Source organism: Bos grunniens, chromosome 1 (genome assembly GCF_055505025.1).
Source record: "Bos grunniens cultivar Pamir isolate PY7600 chromosome 1, Bosgru_T2T1.0, whole genome shotgun sequence".
NCBI classification, from domain to species: Eukaryota; Metazoa; Chordata; class Mammalia; order Artiodactyla; family Bovidae; genus Bos; species Bos grunniens.
Genome location: NC_141165.1, coordinates 143,413,595 through 143,437,070, shown reverse-complemented (window position 1 = coordinate 143,437,070; position 23,476 = coordinate 143,413,595). Strand labels below are relative to the sequence as shown.

The 23,476-nt window shown below is 36.7% G+C and overlaps 1 long non-coding RNA gene across 18 annotated transcripts in view; it reads left to right on the top strand.

The window, feature by feature from the left end:
- LOC147380258 (uncharacterized) overlaps window positions 1-23,476 on the top strand; it is a 102,999-nt gene that overhangs the window by 45,277 nt on the left and 34,246 nt on the right. For 11 of the 18 annotated variants that reach the window (XR_015135083.1, XR_015135082.1, XR_015135090.1 and 8 more), the window contains one exon: window positions 12,943-12,996. The exons of 3 other annotated variants lie outside the window; for them this stretch is intronic. This is a non-coding gene — a long non-coding RNA (uncharacterized LOC147380258). Of the gene's footprint in view, window positions 1-5,652; window positions 5,717-6,178; window positions 8,741-12,942; window positions 13,029-23,476 lie in introns of those variants that run through there. 4 more of the 18 variants (XR_015135084.1, XR_015135089.1, XR_015135093.1 and 1 more) reach the window with 3 other exon arrangements.

Genomic DNA, 23,476 nt, shown 5'->3' with positions numbered 1-23,476 from the left:
CCACAATTCGAGAGCATCAATTCTTTGTCACTCAACCTTCTTCATGGTCCAACTCTCACATCCATACATGACTATTGGAAAAACCATAGTATTGACTATATGGACCTTTGTTGGGAAAGTAATGTCTCTGCTTTTTAATATGTTGTCTAGGTTGGTCATAACTTTTCTTGCAAGGACAAAGAATATTTTAATTTAATTTCAATAGATTTAATAGATAACCAAATGTAGTCCCCTGGAGAAGGGAATGGCAAACCACTTCAGTATTCTTGCCTTGAGAACCCCATGAACAGTATGAAAAGGCAAAAAGATAGGACACTGAAAGATGAACTCCTCAGGTTAGTAGGTGTCCAATATGCTACTGGAGATCAGTGGAGAAATAACTCCAGAAAGAATGAAGGGAAAAAACCAAAGCAAAAACAACACCCAATTGTGGATGTGACCGGTGATAGAAACAAGGTCCAATGCTATAAAGAGCAATATTGCATAGGAACCTGGAATGTTAGGTCCATGAATCAAGGCAAATTGGAAGCTATCAAACAGGAGATGGCAAGAGTGAATGTCAACATTCTAGGAGTCAGCAAACTAAAATGGACTGGAATGGGTGAATTTAACTCAGATGACCATTATATCTACTACTTTGGGCAGGAATCATTAGAAGAAATGGAGTGGCCACCATAGTCAACAAAAAAGTCCAAAATGCAGTACTTGGATTTAATCTCAAAAATGACAGAATGATCTCTGTTCATTTCCAAGGCAAATCATTCAATATCACAGTAATCCAAGTCTATGGCCTGACCAGTAACACTGAAAAAGCTGAAGTTGAATGGTTCTATGAAGACTTATAAGAACTTTTAGAACTAACATCCAAAAAATATATCCTTTTCATTATAGGGGACTGGAATGCAAAAGTAGGAGTAACAGGCAAATTTGGCTTGCAGTACAGAATGAAGCAGGGCAAAAGCTAAGAGAGTTTTGTCAAGAAAATGCACTGGTCATAGCAAACACCCTCTTCCAAAAACACAAGAGAAGACTCTACACATGGACATCACCAGATGGCCAACAATGAAATCAGATTGACTATATTCTTTGCAGCCAAAGATGGAGAAGCTTGATAGAGTCAGCAAAAACAAGATCGGGAGCTGATTGTGGCTCAGACCATGAACACCTTATTCCAAATTCAGACTGAAATTTAAGAAAGTAGGGAAAACCACTAGACCATTTGGGTATAACTTAAATCAAATCCCTTATGATTATACAGTGGAAGTGAGAAATAGATTTAAGGGGCTAGATCTGATAGACAGAGTGCAGATGAACTATGGATGGAGGTTCATGACATTGTACAGGAGACATGGATCAAGACCATCCCCATGGAAAAGAAATGCAAAAAAGCAAAATGGCTATCTAGGGAGACCTTAAAAATAGCTGTGAAAAGAAGAGAAGTGAAAAGCAAAGGATAAAAGGAAAGATATAAGCACCTGAATGCAGACTTCCAAAGAATAGCAAGGAGAGATAAGAAAGCCTTCCTCAGTGATCACTGCGAAGAAATAGAGGAAAATAATAGAATGGGAAAGACTAGAGATCTCTTCAAGAAAATTAGAGATACAAAGGGAACATTTTATGCAAAGATGGGCTCACCAAAGGACAGAAATGATATGGACCTAACAGAAGCACAATATATTAAGAAGAGGTGGCAAGAATACACAGAACAACTATGCAAAAAAGATCTTCATGACCCAGATAATCACGATTGTGTGATCAGTCATCTAGAGCCAGACATCCTGGAAAATGAAGTCAAGTGGGTCTTAGGGAAGCATCACTATAAAGAAAGCTAGTGGAGGTAATGGAAATCCAGTTGAGCTATTTCAAATCCTAGAAGATGATGCTGTGAAAGTGCTGCACTCAATATGCCAGCAAATTTGAAAAACTCAGAAGTGGCCATGGGACTGGGAAAGTTCAGTTTTTATTCCAATCCCAAAGAAAGGCAATGCCAAATAATGCTCAAACTACTGCACAGTTGCACTCATCTCACACACTAGCAAAATAATGCTCAAATTCTCCAAGCCAGGCTTCAGCAATACATGAACTATTAACTTCCAGATGTTCAAGCTGGATTAGAAAAGGCAGAGGAAAGAGAGATGTTATTGCCAACATCCACTGGGTCATGGGAAAAGCAAGAGAGTTCCAGAAAAACATCTATTTCTGTTTGATTGACTGTGCCAAAGCCTTTGACTGCATGGATCACAACAAACTGTGGAAAATTCTGAAAGAGATGGGAATATCAGACCACCTCACCTGCCTCTTGAGAAACCTATATGCAGGTCAGGAAGCAACAGTTAGAACTGGACATGCAACAACAGACTGGATCCAAATTGGAAAAGGAGTATATCAAGGCTGTATATTATCACCCTGCTTATTTAACTTATACACAGAGTACATCATGAGAAACGCTGGGCTGAAATAAGCACAAGCTGGAATCAAGATTGCTGGAGAAATATCAATAACCTCAGATATGCAGATGACACCACGCTTATGGCAGAAAGTGAAGAGGAACTTGATGAACTTTCATAAAGAGCCTCTTGATGAACGTGAAAGAGGAGAGTGAAAAAGTTGGTTTAAAGCTCAACATTCAGAAAACTAAGATCATTGCATCCGGTCCCATCACTTCATGGCAAATAGATAGGGAAACAATGAAAACAATGGCTGATTTTATTTTGGGGGTCTTCACAATCACCACAGATGATGACTGCAGCCATGAAATTAAAAGACACTTACTCCTTGCAAGGAAAGTTATGACCAACCTAGACAGCATATTAAAAAGCAGAGACATTACTTTGCCAACAAAGGTCTGTCTAGTCAAGGCTATGGTTTTCCCAGTAGTCATGTATGGATGTGAGAGTTGGACTATAAAGAAAGCTGAGTGCCAAAGAATTGATGCTTTTGAACTGTGGTGTTGGAGAAGACTCTTGAGAGTCCCTTGGACTGCAAGGAGATCCAACCAGTCCATCCTAAAGATCAGTTTTGGATGTTCATTGGAAGGACTGATGTTCAAGATGAAAATCCAATACTTTGGCCACCTGACGCAAAGAGCTGACTACTTTGAAAAGATGCTGATACTTGGAAAGATTGAAGGCAAGAGGAGAAGGGAATGACAGAGGATGATATGGGTGGATGGCATCACTGACTCAATGGACATGAATTTGGGTAACTCCAGGAGTTGGCGATGGACAAGGAGTCCTGGCAGGCTGCGGTTCTTGGGGTCTCAAAGAGTCAGACATGACTGAGGAACTGAACTGAACTGAATAGATAACAGCTGAAAGTAATGATGATTTCCATCATGTTTATGTACCTGTTATGAAGAGCCAACTCTTTGGAAAATACCCTGATGCTAGGAAAGACTGAAGGCACAAAGTGGGAGTCAGAGGATGAAACAGTTAGGTAGTGTCACCATTATAATGGATATGAATTTGAGCTAACTCCCACAGATGGTGAAGGACAGGGAAGCTGGCTGCTATAGTCCATGGAGCTCCAAAGAGTTAGACATGTCTTAGGACCTGAACCACAACATCCTCATTTGTTTTTGTTTGTGTATATATGCGCCTATTATTATGTATAAGTGAAATGAATGACAGTGATCCAAGGGACAGAAGGAAAAACTAGGATAATTTTTGAAAATTATTTGGCTGAGCTGGGTCTTAGTTGTAGCAAATGGGATGTTCAGTTGCAGCATTTTGGATATTGTTCCCTAACCAGGATTCAAACCTGGGTGTGCTACACTAAGGACATGAAGTCTTAGCCACTGGATCACCAGGGAGCTCTCAGGGATAATATTAATATAAAGCATTTACTATAAAGTGGTATAGTGTTCAAACGTAGACTTGGATTAGCTGTGGATGTATATTGCAAACTCTAGGTCAACCATTAAAAAGTAGAGTATAAATGATATTCTAATAAATGGGAGAAAATGAAATCGTACAAAATGCTCAAGTAAAACTACAAAGGCTGGAAAGCAGTGGAAGATAAAATAGTATCTTTCACTGTTGGAAGGGCAACAAATAGTAACAAATATGTTAGATACTAATCTAGCAATGTCAGTAACGACTTTGACCATCATCATTAAAAGACAGATTTATAAGAAGGGATAAGAAATGAGATCAAAAGATATGTTGCCTACAAGTATCCCACTTTAAAGTAAGATACAAACTTAAAGTAATTGGAAGGAGAAAAAATGTATTAAGCTAACACCAACTGAAAGCAGGAGAAGCTATCATCATTTCAGACAGAACAACAAACAAGGAAAATTATCAATGATAAAGAAGGACATTACATAAATAATGATGTAGGGGGAATATAAACATGCTAGACTTCTGTTATAACCTGTGACCAGTGAGGACTGGTGTTCACAATTAAGTATTCCATTCTGCTAGCCCTTATTGAACAACCCTAAAATATATGCTATTCCTCAGAGGTTCCTAGAGGTATTATGCCTGAATTGCCCCATTATGAAGAACAAATGTACTCCTTCATGCTTGGGGTGGCCTGCCCTACATACATGCGTCGGTGATACATTTTTCTTGCCTCACATTCCTTCTCCACTCACATGCTAACCCTTTTATCATGACTCTTTCTTTTAGTGTAACACTAAAACAATTAGTGGGCTTCCCAGATGGCTCAGTGGTAAAGAATTCCCCTGCAATGCCAGAAACGTGGGTTCAATTCCTGGGTCAGGAATATCCCCTGCAGGAGGAAATGACAACTCACTCCAGTATTCTTCCCTGAAAATATCCATGGACAGAGGATCCTGGAGGACTACAGTCCATGAAGAGTTACAAAGAGTAAGACACGACTTAACGACTAAGTGGCAACACCAACAAAGCAATTAGTAATAACCTGTTTTGTTTAGGCAAATTATGTTATTCTAGGATTCCTTAATTAGGTTTTAACTGTCACATTAAAGTTACTAAGATTTTTATAAGAGGTGGATTGGAATTTGGTACAGATAGAACAAGATGCATTAATTTGTACATGAAAGCATGTTATATTGATAGGTATGCAATAACAATATGAAGGGCTATGCCGTTAGCCAACTTTCATTAACATCTATTTTAGAAGCCCAGGGGTAAAAATTGACAGGTTTAAATCAGTCAGTTATTAGTCCTCTGATAGAACAGAGACGACACTTATGAAAACCAGCCCAGGGACTTAAATGTAAATATCTTTGAACTACAAAGGACAATGAGTGAATAGAGGCTAGAAAAAACAATCCCTTAGAATGTGTAATTTTGCATAAAAATGTTATAGTATCCTCATCTGTCAAAACTTTGTATTTGATGAAACAAACTTAATTGGAAATTAAAAACAAATAGATCTTAGGTATCAGAAATCACCCACTAGGAAGTTTGGTCTTGTATTTTTGGTGAGAAATGATGTTCACAATCACTTGGAAGGAGGCAAATATGAAAGCGGAGATAGAACTACAGGAGAGACTGGCTGGATGATAAGCAGACCTACCTCTTATTCTCAATGTTTCCAAGTTGTCTTGTGGTTAGGTATGGTAATAGGACTTCTGTTTAGTTTCTGTGTACTAGATATCTTACGTACTTCCATGCCCAGACCAAATATTTCTCCATAAACAATTCTTTGTTTTCCCCCAAGATATTGCTGTGCGGATATCCATGAATCCTTGTGTTGAAGATAACAGACTCTATCATCTTACCAGGTGCCTGAATACTTCATGGAATTGAGACACTGTGCCCCTTCCAATCTAATTTGAATTTATATTAACAAGAAATGTCTGTTTAATTGAACTACAGATTTTTCTTATTTCCTTAGTTGAAGGAATTATAGACATTTGAACAAATGGAAAGCGATGCGCTGAGGTTGATTGTTGCCATAAATAAAACCTGAAATTCAAGGCTTTGGTTTAGAGGTCAGAATAGTGATCCGTGAGGAAGATGATAAGATCTATTGGAAAGATAGAGAACCTAATGGGAGACAATTTTCTCTTTATTTCTCAATATTTCTGCATTGTCTGAGCCTTCTGAGCAAAGGAAATAGACAAACTATAATAAATACAGAGAATATCTATATCTTTACCCTGCTCTCAACTTTTGCCCCTGGAGCCATGCTCATAGTCCAGAATAATAAATCCCCTGATGCCATTTTTTTTTCTCCCTCCTAGAGATATTTTGCTTACTTTCCAGAAGAAAAGATATGGTCTCTATTTCCAGAAAGGAAGTGGGCAGTTGTGCTACCAGCTCTAGAAAGATCCTCTCCTGTTCTGTACTTCCCTTGTGGCTCAACTGGCAAAGAATCCACATGCAATTCAGAAGACCTGTGTTTGATCCCTGAGTTGGGCAGCCCCCTGGAGAAGGGAAACATTTACTCCAGTATTCTGGCCTTTGGAGAAGTTCTGACATGTATAGCCCATGGGGTCACAAAGAGTCAGACACGGCTGAGCGACTTTCACTTTCACCCCTTTTGTGCAACACTACTACACACATGGAAGGATAGGAAGGCCTGACACACTGCAGTCCACAGAGTCACAAAGAATTGGATACAACTTAGTGATTGAACAACAACAACTGCACACATAGGTGCACGTAACCTTGTGGAGGAATGTGCATGGGAAACCAACATATGATGCTCCATTAACGGTCTGTTATCTGGTCCAGAGATGTGTTTCCTCTAAGAATATGAATATACAAACTTTAGTAGCTTCATGCTATGCAATAACAAAGTACTTAGTAAAACTATCCCTTTTGGTATTCAGCTAAGATTTTTATCAAGTTTGCAGATTTGAGAATAGGGTTGGAAAGCAGAATGTTAGAAATATGGATTGATTATTACTGACTGTCTTTAAAGTAGAAAGAAATGAGCTCAGACAATAAGAATTGGTTTATTTGCAAACTGAAAGGACAGACAATAGAGCATGTCAAGATACTTGAAGTCTGAAAAACAGGGAGAGTGTCTATTGTTTTCAGAATGCAAAGAATAGGAAAGAATTGGCTCTTTATAATAAGAAAAAATGACAATGTCAAGAAATTTGATGAAAAGGATTTATAAAGTCTGCTTTGTTAAGACTCCAAGTAGTAGAAATGCCATTTTAAAAGCTTCTGAATGGCAGAGCCCCATTTATATTTAGCCCCTGCCACAAAGATAAGTTTAAGATTGTAACCTTCCTGTTCCATCCCGATGCTTCAAGATTGCCATCATTAGATAGGGGAGGGAGGGAATGTTTGTGTCTATTTGGCTGCTGTGGCAAAATGCCACAGACTGAGTGGCTTATAAACACTGGAAATTTTTTTTTTTATCATTCTGGGAACTGTGAAATCCAAGATCAAGACACTTGCACATTGCGTGTCTTGAAAGGACCTGCTTCCTCATTCACAGACCACTGCCTTTCCTCTGTGTTCTAATGTGATGAATGAGCTGTCTCTGGGTTCCTTTCACTAAGGACACTGATCTCATTCACGGGGAGTCCACCATCATAAGCTAATCACTTCCCAAAGGCTGTGTCTCCAAACACCATTACATTGGAGATTAAGTGTTTAGGTCTCAATATATGAATTGTGTGAGGAGAGAGCACAAACATCCAGTCTATAGCAGGGGGAATAAAGGAATAAAGATGAATTGAGACTTCTGGTTAGAAGATAATTTTGTGTGTAGCTATAAATACATGGAACTAACTAGAAATGATCAGAAGTTGAATACATGTTACATGAACAATGTTGCCAAAATTAAAGTCACAGATTGAAAAAACTTTAACTGTTTGAAATTTAGAGAATTCATTTAATCTACAAATTTGTATAAGGGTAATATATAAAATGTATCAGAAGAAAATTATATTTTAGAGACTTCCAAATTTAAGAATATATTTATTATGTTATACAAAGTATAGTTTTGTAACACGTGAATCTTGTCTGTCAATTTGATACCAACATCCTGTCTATTTTAGTTAATTCTGAAACTTACTACTTCTTTATATTTCTCTTAGATTTTAAAGTGGTAAATGCATATGCCTCTATGATTTTTGGTTCTGAGCAGAGAGGAAGCTTAGTACTTGTAGAGATTTTTAAAAATTCTTTCCCTCTTTAACATAATTGTGGATTGATGTTGTTTTATATTATTTCACATTTTTGTTGGGGAAAACGTTGTCAGCTTTTTTGCCCTTTCATGATTTAGTAACTTGATTATTTGACTGATATGGTGTGATTTTCTTAACTTTTAAGGTTATAATGAGTCTTTTACATGACAATTTAGTTGAATGTTTTTATTTATGGAAAGTTCAGTGGTCTAGGCGTATTTCAACTGATAGTGCAAACTTTATTGATAATTTCACTCAGTTTCTATATATAATTACTGATTACTTAAATTATATTACAAAGACCAAATGGTACTGTATTTATCTATTCTTTCTTGCTCATCTTAGGGTATGCTTATTCAGCTGCTATAGTATTTATCAAATGCTATAAATAGTCTGGACCTAAACCAACTATATTTGACATCTGGTCAAAATACTATCTTAGATGATGTTAGTATTACCTTTGTTTTCATTTTAATTAAAAATGTTACCTAAGTATGTGTAAGGTCTATATTTGTAAATATTTAGTTTTAATATTCATGTGCCTTTTTTTTTCACCTGGGGATATCTGAGGGATAAAATTTTAATATGTTCAAGCCCTAGTTAACATGATTCTGTGCAATATAGGGAATCGGTTCAGTTCAGTCTCTCAGTCAGGTCTGATTCTTTGCAACCCCATGGACTGCAGCATGCCAGGCTTCCCTGTCCATCACTAACTCCCAGAGCTTGCTCAAACTCATGTCCATCGAGTCAGTGATGCCATCCAACCATCTTATTTTCTGTTGTCCCCTTCTCCTCCTGCTGTCAATCTGCCCCAGCATCAGAGACTTTCCTAATGAGTCAGTTCATTGCATCAGGAGGACAAAGTATTGAACTTTTAGCTTTTTCATCAGTCCTTCCAATGAATATTCAGAACTGATTTCCTTTAGGATTGACTGGTTTGATCTCCTTGCAGTCCAAGGGACTCTCAATAATCTCCAGAACCACAGTTCAAAAGCATCAGTACTTCGACACTCAGCCTTCTTTATGGTCCAGCTCTCACATCCATCCATTCTTGACTACTGGAAAGACCATAGCTTTAATTAGATGGAACTTTGTTGGCAAAGTAATGTCTCTGCTTTTTAATATGCTGTGTAGGTTTGTCATATCTTTTCTTGCAAAGATCAAGCATCTTTTTATTTCATGGCTGCAATCACCATCTGCAGTGATTTTGGAGCCCAAAGAAATAAAGTCACCCACTGTTTCCCCATCTATTTGCCATGAAATGATGGGACTGGATGCCATGATCTTATGCTTGAAATTAAATATTGCATTTCCTATCAAGTATTAAACACAATCCCCTATGAGGAAAAGGACCTCTGTCTTTGGTGTAAGTTCTAGAAGGTGTTCTAGGTCTTCATAGAAATGGTCCCAACACTTCATCACAAATAGAAAGGGAAAAAGTGGAGGTGGTGACAGATTTTCTTTTCTTGGGCTCCAAAATTACTGCAGAATGTGACTGCAGCCATGAAATTAAAATACACTTGTTCCTTGGAAAGATATGAAAAATCTAGATAGCATATGAAAAAGTGGAGATATCACTTTGCTGACAAAGCTATGGTTTTTCCAGTCAAAGCTGGAAAGCTGTCTAGTCAGAGTTATGGTTTTTCCAGTAGTCATGAATGGATGTGAGAGCTGGACCATAAAGAAGGCTGAGTGCTGAAGAATTGATGCTTTTGAACTGTGGTGTTGGAGAAGATTTTCGAGAGTCCCTTTGACTATACGGAGATCAAACCACTCAGTCCTGAAGGAAATGAAACCTGAATATTCATTGGAAGGACTGATGCTGAAGCTCCAACCCTTTGGCCATGTAATGTGAAGAGTGACTCATTGGAAAAGACCCTGATGCTGGGAAAGATTTAAAGTAAAAGGATATGTAAAGTTTAAAAATAAAATAAAATTAAAAAAAAAAAAAAAGTAAAAGGAAAAGGGGGCAGCAGATAATGAGATGGTTATATCGCACTATCAACTTAATGACATAAACTTGAGTAAACTCTGGAATACATAGTGGAGGACAGAGGAGTTTGGCATGCTACAGTCCATGGGATTGCAAAGAGTGGGACATGACTTAGCAACTGAACAACAACAAAAAACTGAGCGTACATCTTTTGTCAGGGTGGGATAGTTGAATATATTTTATATTTATATAGTTGAAATGATTCCTCTCATAATTGTCACTGGCTTATACCTTATTTTTCCCCATTAACCTTTTCATTTATGACTAAATGAAATGATGTGTATTTGTCAAATTAATAGAACTGTCATGGATTTGAAAGATTTTGAAGTATTTCTAATTCTATTAAAGCTTATGATTACATTAATAGTTGCCTTTCCAATTGTAAATATGTATTTGTAACCCAAAATAATTTAGATAATACTTGCTTCAAATCGCATGAAAGATTTTATTATATTTTTGCCTCACACTGTTTATCCCTCCTAAAATTCTGATAATGGCCATGCTGATCTGGATGCTTAACTCAAATAAGCTTTTCCAGTAATCCCTGGACTAAAGGTGATATATTTGTTCAGATAATGAGCAATTATGCCCTTATTTATAGATGGGAAGCAGATAATTACTTGTGACACGCTGACCTAAAAGCAAACCAACTGAACAAACAATGAACATTCACAGATTTATTAGCTACCAAAACATGCTAAGGAAAAGATCCGAGGAAAATGTAATTCTGTCTCTCCCTATTTAAGAAAAATTATGCAAGCATCTGACCTGTAAACTCTAGAAGTTTATAAACTACATTATAAAGAATGGCATGAACAATACATGATTATCATCAGAAAGAATGTTACTTTGCACAGGCTTATCCTCCATCATATTCATCATTTCTTGAAACTTTATGTCCTTTTAAAAAGCACATACCTAGAATATTTTAAGCTTAATATTTTTTATAATGTGTATATTTTCCAAAATTTCCCTCCAATTTTTGCACACTTTAATCCCCATTACCTACCCCCTGCTGGTGTTAAAGTGAAGGTGCAAGGCCTTCCACGTGATACCTTTTCTTGCCACCTATTTTTGAGCAACGGGATTATTCATGGAGTGTTAACTGTGTTTTTCAGAAACACAAGAAAGCACTTTAAACATAATTTTTGCTAGCCTGAATTCATTTTAAATTGATTTTTCCCATACTACATCACATAGAGTGGTGTGATATATGTTGTTTAGTTGCTTTATCTTGTCCAATTGTTGCCACTCCCACAAAGCTCCCTCTCCATGTGATCTCCCAGGCAAGAATACCAGAATGGGTTGTCATTTCCTTTTCCAGGGGATCTTCTTGACCCAGGGATTGAACCTGTGTCGCCTGAACTGACAGGTGGATTCTTTACCATTGAGCCATCTGGGAAATTTTGGTACAATATATATAGGAAGAGTTAAAAAGACAAAAAAGTCAATTACTGTTTTGTCAATAGATTGAAGCTAATCAGAAAATTAGATGGAGAGAAATTATTCTCATTTCCGGTAGTGAATGAGTATTTTACCTTGATAAGGAACAAAAAACAAATGACATGTTCTGCTTAGGGATTCTTGTGACTTCTGAATATTCAATTTAATTCAATCTGAGTATATACAGGTGAAAGTTGAATTACAGTGCCTCCCTGGGGAGCTTGTAAACTTGTTTGTGAACGTCAGTAGTCTCCTAAATCTTCTAATAGGATCCCAGGGGCCAGCCATGCCAGCTCTCCTCAAAGGAAATTCTGTCTCTTGAGAATAAAATCATAGAAAGAGGTAATGTTCCACAGGACTTAGGATTTATGATTGATCCTCTCGATATATTTTCCTCTTAGATCCTAAGGTAAGACCAACATGCAGAAAAGGAATAGTTAAATAGTTAAATGCATAACTAATCTGAACAGTATCATCATAGCCTAGACTCTGCCAGTTCAAACAAGTTGGGCTTTATTGTAGTAATCTAAATTCTTCCCTACTCTCCAGTTGTTTTGAACTTAGAAGAAATGTCAGATGGGAAGAAGTGTTATGTGTGCCAATATTAAAACTGTGGGTTAGACCCTAGCAAATCACAGACTTTATCATCAGATAAACTTCCTTCATTACATAGTCTAGTTTCAACACTCTCTACAGGCTCCCCCCCTGTATTGGCCCTGTTTTAGTAAACTACTTGGCCAAGGGTAATATCATTCCTTTATCTCATTTATCCATGAAACACAAAAATACCTCAGAGGTATGATCAAATATTCCTAAAATCTGAAGTGAAACTGAAAATTGCCAGACAGAAAATATAATCTGCAGACAGATCACCCTTAACTTAGGCAGGCATATATTCCCCAATGTCAGGAAAGTTGACAAGAGGAAGACTAAAATCCTACTCACAATCCCAATATAATGCTACTCTTACTTACCCTGACCTGAGAGCTCTTAAGAGATGTTAGGTATATGCTCTGAAGAGATTTGTGAATCTAAATATGTGCATAAGTGTGAGTGTGTGAATTTATTCAATGTTTGCATTTATTTATATGCATATATTATACAAACTAAAAGAAAAGTAAAAAGAAAAATCAGCTATTTGAAATAATAAAATACTACTTTGATAAACACTGAGACATTTGCCACAGGGACTTCTTCTGAAGCACGAGTGTCTGGTTTTTGTTCTGATTTACTAAGGTGTTAGGATAAACATCCATCTGATCGAATAGACAGTGGGCCCCAACCTTTTTGGGACCAGGGACTGGTTTTAGGGAGACATTTTTCCCATGGATGGTTGGGGGAAAGATGGTTTCAGGATGATTCAAGCACATTTCATTTATTGTGTAATGTAAAATAAATGCATTTATTTTTGTTGTTATTGCAGCAGCTCCACCTCAGATCATCAGGCATTATATCCCACAGACTGGAAACCTTTGAGGTAACAGACAAAAAACTTACCTCATCTTGTTGGTAATTATTACATCTCTTGTTAAAATCGTGGGGGGGGGGAACTTTCTGAAATAAATTCATGTCTCTAGATAATCGATTTTGAAACCAAGAAAGACAATGCTGAAACATCAGAGGTATAAGAAATAATCTTTGTGGTGATGGGCACACCACAAAGATTGTATGATTCAAAATTTAAAAAATCATACCATCTTTGTGGTGATAGGCACATCACAAAGATTGTATGATTCAAAATTAAAAGTCCAGGGCTTAGAGCCTTTCATCTATCTGCAGAGGCAGTGTTTAAACTGTCATTTGAACTGCTGCTGATTGAGGCATGGGTCACCTGAAAGCACTTATGAAACCTGAATGCAAGTTAGCATGTTGATATCCTAGCTGCCTCAACTGGAAAACCTGAGGACTTGCCAGGTCACATTCTTCTTCTGTTCTCTCACTCAGGAAAGGACACTCTCTTCACAGATAAATCACATGTCCAAGGTGAAAACAAACAGCCATGACTCTTAAAACCTAGGTCTAGAACTGGCAGAGGATTGCTGACACTCTGGACAAACTCATTACAAGTTAAGGCAAGGTTTAAGTAAAAGGGAAAGAAACTGTTTCTCTATGGAAGGACTAGTATATCTTGTCACTTGAAGTCCCCAATAATTCACCTTTTACAACCTTTGTACATTTCAATGACATACAAACTCAGGATTTCCCAAGATCCCCGAAGTTTCATCTTATTGTAACACTGATCCTGCCTTAAAAGTTTAGATGAGAATGAGACCCTTGGGTGTAGCTTCTTAGTGAAATGGTTGAGACAGTAAAAGAGATGTTACCCAACTTCCCTGCCCTCTCCCACGATGGACTCAACATATAACTGTGAATGAAGGATGGGATGATCAAAATAGTATGGGGAGGCTGCAGATTCTAAGATTAAGGTGCTGACAGTCCATGTCTGGTCAGGACCTCTCCCCTGTTTCAGGGACAGCCTTCTAGCCTGGGGCTCTCAGGGGTCCCTTTTATAAGGGCTCCACAATCATGATCTAACAACTTCTAAAGGCCTCACTTCCCAATACCATTATATTGGGGACTGCAATGGCAACCCACTCCAGTACTCTTGCCTGGAAAATCCCATGGACGGAGGAGCCTGGTTGGGCTGCAGTTCATGGGGTCGCTAAGAGTTGGACAGGACTGAGCGACTTCACTTTCACTTATCACTTCCAAGCACTGGAGAAGGAAATGGCAACCCACTCCAGTGTTCTTGCCTGGAGAATCCCAGGGGCAGTGGAGCCTGGTGGGCTGCTGTCTATGGGGTCGCACAGAGTCAGACACAACTAAAGTGACTTAGCAGCAGCAAGTTTCAACCTATGAATTTTGAGAGGAAAAAAGCAGTCTACAGAAAATAGTGTTTCGATTTATCTACTGTTTTTGTTTCATTTTGTTTTAGTAAAAATGGAGGCTTTTTTAACATCCTTTTGGATTATTACAACCTGAAACAGAGCACAGATGGAACTGCATTCCAGAATGTGTATGTCTATCTCTGTGTATCTAATTCTAAAGATTCACTCTCTTTCTTAATGTCCTGGGTATATTTTATTCATTTCTTCTTTCTCCTTCATATTTAAATTCCTTATTTTTATTAAACAAATTTAAATTCAGGTCTGATTCTATAGGCTTCCATTTAACCTATGTGAGCTTGCTTTCTCAATGTTTGTCAGTGATATATGGTTAGGAGTTTATATTTCTTGAAAATTTACATATAACTTCTATTTGAGGATAGTTTCTAAAATTTCTTTGAGGATTTACACATGAATCTGCCAGGGTTCCGGTAGCCCAACTGATGGTGTATTTTCATATGCAGAATCATTTTTGACAGCCACTTGCTGTGCAGTGTGCTGTGTTTAGTCCCTCAGTCATGTCCAGCTCTTTGTGACCCCATGGATTGTAGCCCACCTAGAGGATTCTCCAGGCAAGAATACTGGAGTCGGTTGCCATGCCCTCCTCCAGGGGATCTTCCCAACCCAGGGATTGAACCCAGGTTTCCTTCATTACAGGTGGGTTCTTTACCATCTGAGTCATAAGAGAAGCCCAGGAACACTGAAGTGGGTAGCCTATCCCTTCTGCAGGGGATCTTCCCAACAACCACTTAGGTCTGTGAATTTAGGTTTCAGTCTGAGTGCAACCCCAAATCAAGGATAGGGATTGAAAATACGATTTCTTTTTTTTTTATGAATTTTGATTTTAATTATTTTTTTAATTTTTTTAAATTAATTTTATTTTATTTTTAAACTTTACATAATTGTATTAGTTTTGCCAAATATCAAAATGAATCCACCACAGGTATACATGTGTTCCCGATCCTGAACCCTCCTCCCTCCTCCCTCCCCATACCATCCCTCTGGGTCATACCAGTGCACCAGCCCCAAGCATCCAGTATCGTGCATTGAACCTGGACTGGCATCTCGTTTCATACATGATATTTTACATGTTTCAATGCCATTCTCCCAAATCTTCCCACCCTCTCCCTCTCCCACAGAGTCCATAAGACTGTTCTATACATCAGTGTCTCTTTTGCTGTCTCATATACAAGGTTATCATTACCATCTTTCTAAATTCCATATATATGCGTTAGTATACTGTATTGGTGTTTTTCCTTCTGGCTTACTTCACTCTGTATAATAGGCTCCAGTTTCATCCACCTCATTAGAACTGATTCAAATGTATTCTTTTTAATGGCTGAGTAATACTCCATTGTGTATATGTACCAAGCTTTCTTATCCATTCATCTGCTGATGGACATCTAGATTGCTTCCATGTCCTGGCTATTATAAACAGTGCTGAGATGAACATTGGGGTACACGTGTCTCTTTCCCTTCTGGTTTCCTCAGTGTGTATGCCCAGCAGTGGGATTGCTGGATCATAAGGCAGTTCTATTTCCAGTTTTTTAAGGAATCTCCACACTGTTCTCCATAGTGGCTGTACTACTTTGCATTCCCACCAACAGTGTAAGAGGGTTCCCTTTTCTTCACACCCTCTCCAGCATTTATTATTTGTAGACTTTTGGATTGCAGCCATTCTGACTGGTGTGAAATGGTACCTCATAGTGGTTTTGATTTGCATTTCTCTGATAATGAGTGATGTTGAGCATCTTTTCATGTGTTTGTTAGCCATCTGTATGTCTTCTTTGGAGAAATGTCTATTTAGATCTTTGGCCCATTTTTTGATTGGGTCATTTATTTTTCTGGAGTTGAGCTGTAGAAGTTGCTTGTATATTTTTGAGATTAGTTGTTTGTCGGTTGCTTCATTTGCTATTATTTTCTCCCATTCTGAAGGCTGTCTTTTCACCTTGCTAATAGTTTCCTTTGATGTGCAGAAGCCTTTAAGTTTAATTAGGTCCCATTTGTTTATTTTTGCTTTTATTTCCAATATTCTTGGAGGTGGGTCATAGAGGATCCTGCTGTGATGTATGTCAGAGAGTGCTTTGCCTATGTTCTCCTCTAGGAGTTTTATAGTTTCTGGTCTTACGTTGAGATCTTTAATCCATTTTGAGTTTATTTTTGTGTATGGTGTTAGAAAGTGTTCTAGTTTCATTCTTTTACAAGTGGTTGACCAGATTTCCCAGCACCACTTGTTAAAGAGATTGTCTTTAATCCATTGTATATTCTTGCCTCCTTTGTCAAAGATAAGGTGTCCATATGTGCGTGGATTTACCTCTGGGCTTTCTATTTTGTTCCATTGATCTATATTTCTGTCTTTGTGCCAGTACCATACTGTCTTGATACCTATGGATAGATCAACTAAACAGAAAATTAACAAGGAAACACAAACTTTAAATGATACAATAGACCAGTTAGACCTAATTGATATCTATAGGACATTTCATCCCAAAACAATGAATTTCACCTTTTTCTCAAGTGCACATGGAACCTTCTCCAGGATAGATCACATCCTGGGCCATAAAGCTAGCCTTGGTAAATTCAAAAAAATAGAAATCATTCCAAGCATCTTTTTTGACCATAATGCAGTAAGCTTAGATCTCAATTACAGGAGAAAAACGATTAAAAATTCCAACATATGGAGGCTGAACAACACGCTGCTGAATAACCAACAAATCACAGAAGAAATCAAAAAAGAAATCAAAATTTGCATAGAAACGAATGAAAACGAAAACACAACAACCCAAAACCTGTGGGACACAGTAAAAGCAGTCCTAAGGGGAAAGTTCATAGCAATACAGGCACACCTCAAGAAACAAGTCAAATAAATAACCTAACTCTACACCTAAAGCAACTAGAAAAGGAAGAAATGAAGAACCCCAGGGTTAGTAGAAGGAAAGAAATCTTAAAAATTAGAGCAGAAATAAATGCAAAAGAAACAAAAGAGACCATAGCAAAAATCAACAAAGCCAAAAGCTGGTTCTTTGAAAGGATAAATAAAATTGACAAACCATTAGCCAGACTCATCAAGAAACAAAGGGAGAAAAATCAAATCAATAAAATTAGAAACGAAAATGGAGAGATCACAACAGACAACACAGAAATACAAAGGATCATAAGAGACTATTATCAACAATTATATGCCAATAAAATGGACAACGAGGAAGAAATGGACAAATTCCTAGAAAAGTACAACTTTCCAAAACTGGACCAGGAAGAAATAGAAAATATTAACAGACCCATCACAAGCACGGAAATTGAAACTGTAATCAAAAATCTTCCAGCAAACAAAAGCCCAGGTCCAGACGGCTTCACAGCTGAATTCTACCAAAAATTTAGAGAAGAGCTAACACTTATCCTGCTCAAACTCTTCCAGAAAATTGCAGAGGAAGGTAAACTTCCAAACTCATTCTATGAGGCCACCATCACCCTAATACCAAAACCTGACAAAGATGCCACAAAAAAAGAAAACTACAGGCCAATATCACTGATGAACATAGATGCAAAAATCCTAAACAAAATTCTAGCAATCAGAATCCAACAACACATTAAAAAGATCATACACCATGATCAAGTGGGCTTTATCCCAGGGATGCAAGGATTCTTCAATATCCGCAAATCAATCAATGTAATACACCACATTAACAAATTGAAAAATGAAAACCATATGATTATCTCAATAGATGCAGAGAAAGCCTTTGACAAAATTCAACACCCATTTATGATAAAAACTCTCCAGAAAGCAGGAATAGAAGGAACATACCTCAACATAATAAAAGCTATATATGACAAACCCACAGCAAACATTATCCTCAATGGTGAAAAACTGAAAGCATTTCCTCTAAAGTCAGGAACAAGACAAGGGTGCCCACTTTCACCATTACTATTCAACATAGTTTTGGAAGTTTTGGCCACAGCAATCAGAGCAGAAAAAGAAATAAAAGGAATCCAAATTGGAAAAGAAGAAGTAAAACTCTCAGTATTTGCAGATGACATGATCCTCTACATAGAAAACCCTAAAGACTCCACCAGAAAATTACTAGAACTAATCAATGATTATAGTAAAGTTGCAGGATATAAAATCAACACACAGAAATCCCTTGCATTCCTATACACTAATAATGAGAAAACAGAAAGACAAATTAAGGAAACAATTCCATTCACCATTGCAACGAAAAGAATAAAATACTTAGGAACATATCTACCTAAAGAAACTAAAGACCTATATATAGAAAACTATAAAACACTGGTGAAAGAAATCAAAGAGGACACTAATAGATGGAGAAATATACCATGTTCATGGATTGGAAGAATCAATATAGTGAAAATGAGTATACTACCCAAAGCAATTTATAGATTCAATGCAATCCCTATCAAGCTACCAACAGTATTCTTCACAGAGCTAGAACAAATAATTTCACAATTTGTATGGAAATACAAAAAACCTCAAATAGCCAAAGCGATCTTGAGAAAGAAAAATGGAACTGGAGGAATCAACCTACCTGAAAATACGATTTCTAAGGAGGGCCTTAGTTTTTCTTCGTACTCAAAGCAAAAAGTGTTTAAGTGACCTGGCAATTTGACTGATGTTGTATAAACTGGGAAATATTTTTTTATAGTATTGCTCTAAGCAAGCGTTGTTTTCTCAATCTCCATAGTTGGTTGGTTGGTTGGTTTAGTGGCTAAATCATGTCCGACTCTTGTGGACCCCATGGATTGTAGCCTGTGAGGCTCCTCTCTCCATGGGATTCTCCAAGCAAGAATACTGGAGCAGGTTGCCCTTACCTCCTTCAGGGGATCTTCTCAACCCAGGAAACAAACCTGGGTCTCCTGCATTGCAGGCAGATTCTTTACCGACTGAGCTGTGAGGGAAGCCCCCATACTTAATACTATCTAAAGCAAAGCCTCCAGTACTTTACAATGTGAGAAAAGTAATGGAGTTGAATTTTTAAATTTGTTTTTGTTGACTGCTCATTGGAAGGACTGATGCTGAAGCTGACACTCCAGTATTCTGGTCATCTGATACAAACAGTTGACTCACTGGAAAGGTCCCTGATGTTGGGAAAAATTGAGAGCAAAAGGAGAAGAGGGCATCAGAGGATGAGATGGGTGGATGGTATCACCAATACAATGGACATGAACTTGGTCCAACTTCGGGAGATTGTGAGGGACAGAGAGGCCTAGTGTGCTGCAGTCCATCGGGTTGCAAAGAGTTGGACACAACTGGGCGACTCAACAACAACAGCAATATAGTTGATTTACAGTATTTGGATAATTTCAAATGTGTAGCATAGTCATTTGTTAGGTTTTTCTATATAAAGTATATTCCATTATATGTTATTATAAGATATTGAGTATGATTCCCTATGCTATGTACAATAAATTCATTTTTGATTATCTATTTTCTATTTAGCACTTTTTATCTGTTAATCTGATACTCCTAATTTGTCCCTCATCCCAACCCTCTCCCCTTTGGTAACCGTTAAGTTAGCTTTCTATATTTGTAAGTCAGTTCTGTTTTGTGTATAGCTTCATTTGTATTTTTAAAATTCTATATATGAGAGATATAATATAGTATTTGTCATTGCCTGAATTATTTCATTAAGCATAATATTCTCTAGGTCTACCTGTGTTGCTGCAAATGACAGTATTTCATCCTTATTCCTGAGTAATACTCCATTGTGTGTGTGCATATGTGTGTGCATACCGCTTCTTTATTCATCTGTCAATGGGTACTTAGATTGCTCCCATGTTTGGCTATTATAAATAGTGTTGCTATGAACATTGGGGTGCATGTATTTTTTTTTCAGTTTAGATTTTCCATTTTTTTCTGGGTATATACCCAAGAGTGAGATGGCTAGATCATATTGTAGCTCTAATTTTCATTTTTTTAAGGAACTCTGTAGGTGGCTGTGCCAATTTACATTCTCACCAGTAGGTGGGAAGCTTCCCTTTCCTCTATACCTCCTTCCACATTTGTTATTTGTAGATTTTTGATGATAGCTTTTCTGACCTGTGTGAGGTAATGCCTCTTTGTGGTTTTGATTTAATAATTAGTGATGTTGAACAACTATTCATGTGTCTGTTAGCAATCAGTATGTTTTCTTTCGAAAAAATCTCTGAGCCTTCTACTCATTTTTTTTTTTTTTTCTTTTTGTTTGGGGGTGGGGGCTTTTTTTTTTTTATTGAGTTATATGAGCTGCTTGTACATTTTGGAAATCAACCCATTATGGTCGTATCAATAGCAAATGTTTTCTCCATTCTGTATGGTTCCCCCCCACCACCACCATTTCCTTTGCTATGCAAAAACTTTTAACTTTGATTGGGACAATTGATTTGTTTTTGCTTTTATTTCTTTTGCCTTGAGACACTGATCTAAGAAAATACTTCTACAACTATGTCAAAGAATACTTCACTTATATTCTTGGAGACTTTTGGTGTCATGTCTTATATTTAGGTTTTTAAGCCATTTTGAGTTTTTGTGTATGGTGTGAGAGAATGTTCTAATTTCATTGATTTATGAAAGCAGTCCAGATTTCTCAACACCACATGTTGAAGAGGCTCTCTTCTCTATTTTATATTCTTGCTTCCTTTGTCATAGATTATTTGACCATATAAGTTTGGATTTATTTCTGGGCTCTTTATTCTATTTCACTAATCTATATATTTGTTGTGCTGGAATCTTGCTGTTTTGTATACTGTAGCTTTGAAGTATAGGCTGAAGATTGGGAGGATTATACCTCCAGCTTTATTCTTGTTTCTCAGGAATGTTTGACAGTTCAGGGCATTTGTAGTTTTGTATAAATTTTAGAATTTTTTTTTTCTAGTTCTGTGAAGAATGTCACAGGTATTTTGATTGCATTAAATCTGTAGATTACCTTGGATAGTATGGTTATTTTAACTATATTAATTCTTCCAATCCAAGAACACAAAATATTTTTCCATTGTTTGAGTAATATTTAATTTCTTTGTCAGTGTTTTGTCATTTGCAGCATATAGGGCTTTCACCTCCTTGATTACATTTATTACTAGATATTTTATTGTTTTGAGGTGAGTTTAAATGTGATTATTTTTCTTACTTTATTTTTTTTTGATATTTCATTGTTAGTGTATAGAGGAAACAACAAATTTCTGTATACTACTCCTATATTCTGGTACCTTGCTGAATTCATTTATCCTAATGGTTACTGTGGGGGAGACATCAGGGTTTCTCTATACAAAGTTTCATGTAATGTGCACATAGTGAGTTGTACTTCTTCCCTTCTAATCTGAATACTTTTTTCTTATTTTTTTGTCTGATTGCTGTGGTGAGGACTGCCAATACCATGTTGAATAGAAGGAATGAGAGTGGGCATCTTTGTCTTGTTTCAGAATATGGCAGGAAGGCTTTCAGTTTTCCACCATAGAGTATTATATTGGCTCTGTGTTTGTCATAAATGGCCTTTTTATATTGAAATATGTTCCCTCTATACCTACTTTTATAGTTTTTACTATTTATGTATGTTGAATTTTAATTTGTCAAATGCTTTTTCTACATCTATTGAGATGTTCATATGACTTTTGTTTTCCTTTGCTAATGTAGTATATCATACTGATTTGCATTTGTTGACACATTTTTGTAACTCTGACATAAGTCCAACTTATTTGTGATGTATGGTCCTTTTTATGCATAGCTGGATTTAGTTTACAAATATTTTGTTGAGTTTTTGCCTCTGTGCATCAAAGATACTGGTATGTAATTTTATTTTTATCATGCCTTTGTCTAATTTTGGTATCGGGATGATGGTGGTCTCATAGAATGTGTTTGGTGGTACACTCTAGTCTTCAATGTTTTGGAATAATTTGAGAAGAATAGGTATAAGTTCTTCTTTATGGGTTAGGTAGAATTTTCTATTGAAACTTTTCTGTCCTAGACTTTAGTTTTCAGGAAATTCTTTTATTACAAATCTTATTTCACTTCTAGTGATCAGTTTGGTCAAAATTTCTGTTTGACTCAATCTTGGCATGGTGTATGTTTCCAGAAACTTGTCTTTTTCTTCTAGCTTGTCCATTATTAGCATATAACTGTTCATTTTCTTCTGAGGACTTTCACTTTGTTCCTTTTTCTAATTTATTTAGGTGTTAGGTTAGGTTATTTATTTAATATTCTTTCTGTTTCTTGAGGAAGGCCTGTATGAAATCCCTTCTAAATTCAATTTGCTGTATCCCATAGATTTTGTAGTGTTATTTTAAATTGCTTCAAGGCATTTTTCTAATTTCTTTGTTGATTTAATCAATGACCTCTTGTTTTTTTTAGTAGCCTGTTGTCTAATCTTCATGTTTTTGTCCTTTTCTAGCTTTTCTTTCTGTAGTGGATTTCTAATTTCATATTGTTATCATCAGAAATAATACTTGATAAAATTTCTATCCTCAAATTTGTTGAGGGTTGTTTCATGACTTGATATGCGGTCTATCCTGAAGAAATTTTCATGTACACTTGAAAAGAATGTGCATTCTGTACTTTCTTTTGAACATAATGTTTGTAGATATTAATTAAGTTGAACTGGTTGGTTGTGGTATTTAGGACTTCCGTTGTCTTTTCTGTCTTAATGATCTCTTCATCGAAGGCAATGTGGTGTTAAAATCTTCTATCATTGAATAATTGTCAATTTCTCCCTTTGTCAGCATTTCCTTTTTATATTTAGGTGATCTTTTATTGGATGCATATGTTAATGAGTGTAATATCCACTTCTTATATTGCTCCCTTTATTATATAGTACCCTTCTTTGTCTTTATGGCCTGTTTTGTAGTCTATTTTGTCTGGTGAGAGTACTGTTACCCTTGATTTCTTGTCATTTCTATTTGCATGAAATACGTTTTTCCATCTTCTCATTTTGGATCTGTGTCTTTCACCCTGTAGTGAGTCTTTTGTAGGCAACACATTGAAGGTTCTTATATTATTATAAAAATCAATCACTCTGTCTTTTAATATAAACATTTACTCTGTTGACATTTACAACCATTATTGACAGATATGTATTACTGCCATTTTAG